This window comes from Cyprinodon variegatus, unplaced genomic scaffold (genome assembly GCF_000732505.1).
Source record: "Cyprinodon variegatus isolate N-32 unplaced genomic scaffold, C_variegatus-1.0 Scaffold455, whole genome shotgun sequence".
Taxonomy (NCBI): Eukaryota; Metazoa; Chordata; class Actinopteri; order Cyprinodontiformes; family Cyprinodontidae; genus Cyprinodon; species Cyprinodon variegatus.
Genome location: NW_015150908.1, coordinates 27,398 through 35,605, shown reverse-complemented (window position 1 = coordinate 35,605; position 8,208 = coordinate 27,398). Strand labels below are relative to the sequence as shown.

General features: G+C 36.3%; 1 non-coding gene across 1 annotated transcript; it reads left to right on the top strand.

The window, feature by feature from the left end:
* Positions 1–7,369: 7,369 nt before the first annotated feature.
* On the top strand, positions 7,370–7,461 carry trnar-ucu. The gene is given in 2 exon segments: positions 7,370–7,406; positions 7,426–7,461. It is a non-coding gene; the product is annotated as a tRNA-Arg (tRNA).
* Positions 7,462–8,208: the final 747 nt, after the last annotated feature.

The window sequence follows — 8,208 nt, the reverse complement described above, 5'->3', positions numbered from 1 at the left end:
ATGGAACACATAACTGAGACTGCGCCTTTTAGTACGGTGCGCCTTATGTGTGTGTTAAATACAGTAATGGAACACATAACTGAGACTGCGCCTTTTAGTACGGTGCGCCTTATGGTCTTAAAAATACGGTATCTCTCTTAGCCTGACCAGCCAGACTGATACGATGTGTCAGGGCCGGCTCTAGGTTCTCCTGCAGAGCTTGGAATCCCAAAAAAATAAAAAATCTGCTTTAGCAGTCCAACAACCAGAGTGAGAGAGCATATTATTCTGCAGAAAACACTTTAAATGTATCTATCATCATCATGTGGTTCTGTTTCAAAGAAGTGTCAACAACATGCACCAACCTTTTATCTTTACACACCATGGATGATTGTGGATGCTGGATTGGTAATTAAGAAGGCAGGATGCTTCATATCTGGCTGCTTGTCTGCATCAAAGCACTAATGTTGATGGGAGTACGTGCTCTTGATAAAGAAAGCTGAGAAAGCCAAGGAGATTACAGCTTTTACAGCCTGTATGGAATTTCAGGGGGAAAAAAATACATGTCTCGCCTGAGAAACTGCTGGAAATATAGGTTATGGTGTCTGTTTTTTATGACTGATCCTGTAGGTTGTGCAGAAAAGAGCACTTTTTAAGAGACATTTTAAGGAACTGTCACTTCATACGTCTAAGGTCGCCCTGCAGCACTTCCTTCTTTTTAGGGAAGGATGGTCTCTAGAGGAGAAAAATGCTTCCAGACCCAAAGCCTAAGGCTCTCTGACCTTGGCGAGCGTCCATTCTACCGGCTGCACCTGTCCGTCAGGCATCTTTTAGGTAGCAGTTAAACACAAAAGTGACAGAAAAGCTTTGAGCCGTAAGGCATCAGAGGGAGGCAGTGGGAGCATTTCTGGTCCTGGTAAAATCTGTCACCTGAGAAACATCACAAAAAAGACACAAAAATTCAAACACCTTAGAATTAGAATCAAGTTTAACGCCAAGTTCTTAAAAAAAAAAAGTTGAAAACAATCCACTGGACTTTTTTTTCCAAGTTTGAAGACGTTTTGCTTCCCATCCGTTCAAACTGTCAGAAATAGCGTTGAGTTCGAGGTTTTATACAGTAATCCATCAAAGCCTTTTTTTTTTTTTTTTTAAAACGGGTCCATCCTTTGGAATGGGGGTCGTCTGGCTTCTTTTGTTAGCCTGTAATACCTAATACTTGTTTATGTCTCTGAAAGGGTTGTCTGAAAGGGAAGAACCTATTCAGCCAAGCCAACAATTCCTTTTAACGACCCCCCTTGCTCACACAGTCCACTGGATCTCTGAATACAGCTCAAGCACACCATCTCACCAACCAGCAGTCCTGCAGGGGAAACATCCCTGTTCTTATACTTCTGCTTATGCATATCAAAGCACAATTCAGCACTAATGTTTCCTGCCGAGGTCTCTTCTAATCGTCTTTTTCTTTCCATGTGAGTTTTTCACATTAAAATATAACATTAGAAGACTATTTACCTATATGTACACTAGGGGTGGGTATTGGCAAAGAAGTCATGATTCGATTCGAATCACGATTCACATGCCACAATGCGATTCTATCACAATGCATCATGATACTTGAAATATTGTAATGCACTGCAATATTTTTACTGAACACTGAATATACAGAAATATACAGACCTTACCAGTGGCTGACTGGCTGTGAATCATCTGGATCGTGTCTTCAATTGATACATAATTGAAAGCAACTGAATTCCTACATAGCTGTATTTATTGAAACGACTTTTGGAGGTGTTGCCATGAAAACAAATACTGGACAGAAATATTACTATTACTGGTGTGGACACACTGACAAAAAGATCTTAGGATTCATCAAACTTAAAATAACAAATGTATATTTCCCCTTTTGCAAATTACGTGCGTCATATCAATTTCGTTTTTTACCTTCTTTGTTTTTAAAGCCAAAATGCATCCAAGCATCTGACTTGAAATGTGATGGAGCCAGGGGGTGAATTTTCTCAGTGTCCTCCATGTTTTATTTCATATGACTCGTCTCAGTATCCTGCGCCGGACATGCTCGTGACACAAAGCAGCGGGCGTCAACACATCCGCAGCGACATCTGCTGGACTGGAAGTTGTATTCCACTTGGTTTGGCTGATGTGCGCCAACCATTAATGTATTTTATTTGTTCATTTATTTTTTAAATAATCGATTCTTGCCTTCAAGAATCGATGCAGTAGATCACAAAAATTTGAGTCGCGATGCATCGTCATGACGATTATTTTGCACACCCTTAATGTACACTGGTATTCTTTGCTGGTTCCTCTGATAGATAATGTATCTCTAATTTCTATCTGTTATAAATTAAAAACAATATCCATCAATAGGAAATCCTACATTGGGGAAAAGCAAAAAGTATGTTTTATTATCTAAAGACAGGGACCCCTATTTCATCATTCTGCTTCATTCTATCTCTATTCTCCCACTCTGCAGAAGTTTCCTCTCCACTGTCGCTACGAGCATGCTTAGTGTGAGGGATTGCCTTTATTAAAAGAATCGATGCAATCAACTGGTTTTCCTTAGATAGAAAACTTTTAACCAATCTGACTGTATGATCTGGTGAACATTGCAAGAGCCTACAGGAAATAACATGTAGGCATGTATTTCAAGAGCCTTGTAATGACATGTGTTGTGAATTGGCGCTATAAAAATACACTGAACTGAATTGAATTAAAGAGAGATGCAAGTTTTCCATACATGCTGCAACAGATTCTAAAGTTGTGTAACTCGTGTTGATAAAAACTACAGGACTAAGAAGTGGGGGGAAAACTGAGCCATAGGCATACATTTGTATTTATACTTTTTAATCAATATACTAATTATTTTCAATTACATCTCAGGATTCATTTTTATTATTTCTTCTAAATTGCTTTCTAAACTCCTGAGATTTTCAGTGAAAGTTAAGCTAAAACAAGACGGGAAACATTTCAGCGAATGCCATTAGTTCTTCCTGAATAATAACAGTATAGTTCAGCCTAAAGGCCATTTATGGTAAGATGGTAACAAGTGGGTATATGGATTTTGAAGAAACCACAGAAAGATTAAAGGATGAAGAACAACAAAGGAGAAGTTTTTCTGAGTGCGTATCCTTAACAATGACTCCTCGATTGTAATAAGACAGACATGAAGAAGGATGAAAAGAATAGGAAAAGAGGGAATGAGAGACAGTGAGATGGAGCCAGAAGCCATTTCCATTTGTAATAATTTCCCCTCTGCCCTGTGATAGACTGATCGATGTCTCAAGGGTAGATTAAATGGAGAACACCGCTATCATCTGGAGTCATTCACACACTAAAGTAACCACTGAGTGCACTCACAAAGGGTGTGGGTGGGAATAGGGGAAACAGACGATGTCTTTGCTTTCATTTGGATCTAGCTCATTGCCTGTGTTTGTCTTGGAATAGAGTTCAATTTACATCCTGCCAGGCCTGTGAAATCACTTGAACCTAGACGGTGTAAGGGTCACCCGCTGGAGCCAGATACAAAAGAGGACATTTTAACTTGAACAATTTACATCGACACAGCTCTTGATGTAACTGCTGGCATGACGAATGTGCACTTTCAGTAACCTGTGTCGGCTTTACTGCGTGATTCAGTTTGTGGGTCAAATTTAACACACAAAGATGAAAATGTTTTCCACATGCGAACTATCAAACAGCCAATGGAAACAGCTAGAAACCTTCTTATTCAATACATATAGCTAAATGGATAAAACAAACATTCATATTTTCTACTATGCTAATATAATAACCATTAATGAGTGAATTGAACAATAGCATTTGTTTTATTAGACCATTGCCACCACAGGAGAAGAGAAAGGATGTGAGGAGAAATGTTTCATTCTGCTTAGTGCGACCATTTTGGATTTACAGATATTCAACCACTATGATATAATATAAATCGTAGAACTTTAATTTAGATATTTTGCCTTTCAGAAAAGGTTTGATCAAGAAAAACAGTCAACAAGTATGAGAACAAACGATTCATGCATCGTTAGACAGTGGTTTACATAATCTTTGCACAGAGGCTGATAGAAACGGTTTGCTTCTATTAGAGTGGTTGCATCTGAGATTTTAGATGCAGAGGATGTGATATTCTGATACTCCGATATTCAAGCAAATTAATTCCTGTATCATATAAAATAAATATTATAATACCATAATAAAAAATTATTTATTTGTCTGTTTATTTTCAGCTATATATAATTGAAAGGCACATAACCATTCATACACCTCTCTCATAGTTCATCTGTTTTTATTTGATAGATATAATTCTTTACATCATATCTGAATGCTTTCTCTGTTTCGTGTAAATATTTTAATATTATATTATTTTAATTTAAGCTTTGGAATATCAAGGAATTATAAGGAAGTCTGTTTCATCATTATATCATATTATACCCTTATGAGGTGATTCAAAAAATTGAAGCGAATGTCTAGGGTGACTGACTGTTATAATGCTTAGATTTGTTTTTGTTCAACAAGAGTTAAAATAAATTTCAATCATTTTTATATATATATTTATTTTCAACAAAGAGTCTTAAAAGTGTTGCATCAATGTGAGTATAGCTAAAAAAACTTAGTATCCCAGGTAAGTTTTATTGCTATAATCTCAATAAAAGCTTTTCCATCAACTGAAAGGTGTGAATCTGAATTTTGGTTCTGTTCTATTTTTCATGTTGGGTTTTCAGTTAGGCTTTGGTTTATATTTTTCTGTGTTTGCTGTTAAGATTTATCTCAAATTTTGAATTACTTCTTAGTTTAAACACTTAGCTATCTATTTGCTCTAGTTCTATTTTGTCATTCATGGTTTAAAGTTATCTTTAGGTTATGCTTCCCTTGGCATCATAGTTATCTTTAGTTATCATCAGTCTCTTCCCCTATCCTTTAGTTTCCCCTTAGCCATTTGTTATTTTCTAGTCATTATCTGAATTCCACTTTAGCTTCATTTAAGTTATTTCCTAGTTATATTTAAGCTGTGGTTACTCTCTGTTGCCCCCTAGTGACCGTGTCCTTTCCCCTTTGCTCCCTTCTAGCTACTTCTGTCCAGACCTGCTCCCAGTTAGTTAATTACTCAATTCTTTGTTCTGTTTGACATATATACTCCTCCGCAGTTGTTCATTGCTTGATTCTCTTCGCTCCATCAGAAGTTCTGTTATCCTTTGGTCTGGTTCCTGTATGCCCTGCTTTGCTATTTCTGGATTTATGCTTCTGTTGCCACCAATCTTCATCATTAAATCCCATCTCAGCATTTGGGTCTTCTACAAACCTCCCCTCACCCTAATAATGTGGGCATCCTTGTCAGTCTTTCTGAGGCTTTTGTGTATATTGTTTAAATCAATATTGAAATTATATGAAATTAACAAAAATTCTAAATGTATCATTTAAAAAAAATAATAATTATATGTAGTTATAACTAATTTTAACCTCTGTTAAATCATCTGCCCTACTAATAAATACTATAGCTTTACAAGATGACACTGTAGTCATGTAAAGTATATGCATTGCAACAAAAGTGTTTGAGGAAATAATTTCCAAAATATTATGGTAGTTTTTTTGTTTTGTTCTTGTTTTTTTTTATTTTTTTATTTAAACAAAATGTAAGTGTGTGTTTGGTTCCAGGTACTCAGAGATTCACTTGCATACAGAAAGCCCATATTCTTATCTTCAGGTAACACAGAGTACATGTCAGATCAAATAATACTACTTCAGCGATAGTTTCAAGGTGTTGCTTTATTGTATATCTCGTACCATGTTTTTCAGTTGTGCTGTTCTTTTTACATTTCGTTACAGGTGATGAAGCAGACTAAAAATGTTCTATCATTATCTCCTTTCTATCTCCTATTTCCTTCATCTTTTCTCTTTTTTTTCTTCTTCTGTTTTTCCTCTTCTGCTCTATTTACATTGCAGTGTCCATATCATCTATAAAACTCCCTGCATAATTATAATAAAGCAACTTATATGCATGAAACAAATGGTGCAATATGGCAATTACCCTACTGCTCCATTTGTGAAAGTAAAATCTGTTGGGCTCTTTTTGGCATCAAGACAATTATTCTCATTGCCACATTGCCAGACAGGACAATGTCTGGCAAAAAAAAAAATAAAAAGACTAGTAACTGGGATAAAAAGGCATGTTAGTATCAAGAACAAATAAAAAGAAGAAACTGCAAAAACTGGAAAAGTTTATAGTGATTTAAATATTAATAATATCATTTTTCTTACAAAATAAAGTGTTTAGGAGTGAACTGTTTTTATTATACAGGTATCAGATTAATAAATCTGACTGAGACAGAGGAATTCAGCTCTGAAACAGACAATAGATTTCCATCAGTGTTACAAATGTTTACGTGTCTGACAGTTTGAAAATTTTCCGCCAAAAGTTCCTCGAATGTAGGAAATAAAGAGTTCAAATTAGAGTTATCCATGGAAAGTTTCTGTACATAAAAATTATTGGACATGAACGAGACATTCTTCCGTCCTTGCCAAGAGAGACTGCAGTAGTGAGCGACATCCAGGCTATGACTGTCCTGCAAGGAAAGCATTCATGCATGCTCAGGCCCACTCTAAAAATTACATAGATACTTTATATTTTCAAATATGCATGTTACCCACTTTACCAAAGCATTACCAGAATAAATACAAAGAAATTAACTCTCTGAATTTACAATATTCTAGATTTTGCAGATGAATTCTTCTCAACTGTAAAACATATCTGTTGCTGTACGGGATGAGAAAATCCTGCATTTGTATCCATCCAATCCAGCTTCTGGTGCAGCAATCCCCTCTCATTATCTGAGCTCAGCCCCTGACGGAAACAAATGGAAAGGCCAAAGCCTTGTTTTAAATCCAAACAGCCAGGTTCCATCAGCCTGAAGCAGAGAACTGTCTGCCAAGGTAAATACAAACACTCACCACAGAACAATGCATGACAGCCAGTAAAGCTGTGCTGGCTTTAAGCAACTGAGAACAAGGAACCAGTATTAGCTAGAAAACACTTAGAAAGAGCTTAGCCAAGAGGACAAAGGAGTCCTGGCAGAAAGTCCATTTGGAGACATGTTTCTTTATCAATCTAAAATACACCAAGTATACATGCAAGGTCCATCTTTTATTTAGCATAAAAGCCAGGGATGTTAAAATAATCAATAGCTTAAAAAAACGAATTATTCCAAGACTGTAATTTGAATCCAAATCAATATAAACTGGCTAGTTTCAATTTACCTAGGCTGTCACACTGGAATAACTAATTCCGATCATTCATACAGATCAATAAGGAAATGTTAAGCTCTGCCAAACACAGCTAAAAAATAGCAGACTAAGACATAACTTTGCCGGCTCTGTGGCGCAATGGATAGCGCATTGGACTTCTAGCTAAGCTCTAAGGAAGAGATTCAAAGGTTGTGGGTTCGAGTCCCACCAGAGTCGACTTTTTAAGCTCTAAATCATGTCACAGACCCTGCACTGCAGTGATAAACAAAACCAAAATTAATAAATAAATGCACCATATATATTTAATGCTCTGAAAATCCATATCATATCAACATATCTTTTTTCTCCCACACTGTTTAAATTTGATCACTGCTGCACTTTATGGAATGGAAATGTTTATGTACTGTCTGAAAAGCTGCAGTAAACGAAATTTTGTTTTATATACAAAATGAAAATAAAAGTTGTCTAAGTCTAAACAAAAAAGGGCATTGTGCTGGTAAAGATTCTCAGTCATCCAGGTCATTCTCATTCCCAAAAAAAGTTAAAAAAAAAACTTTGTTTCCAAGTTTGAAGATATGTCACTTCCCATCCAGGAAGCTTTTTTAATTCAAAATGTCTGGATAAGTGTTTAGTTCCAAGCTTTATATAGAGGTCCAAAAAAGCCTTGTTTTAGATTAGAAAACATGCAACGACTCTACATTACAACATCACTAAGGGGCGGACCTGTTCTTCTGGTTCAATCTGCAGTTCAATTTGCATGTTTTCTAAGGCTTTGTTGGGCTTCTCTATAAAGCTTGGAACTCAAAGCTAATCCAGACATTTTCAATTGAAAAAGCTTCCTGGATGAGAAGCAAAAACCTCTTCAAACCTGGAAAACAAGTCCAGTGGGTGGCAGACATGTTTTGGAACAAAAGGCATTGTATGGAGGGCTGCATTGGGAGGTTGGCTACTGAAGTATGGAGT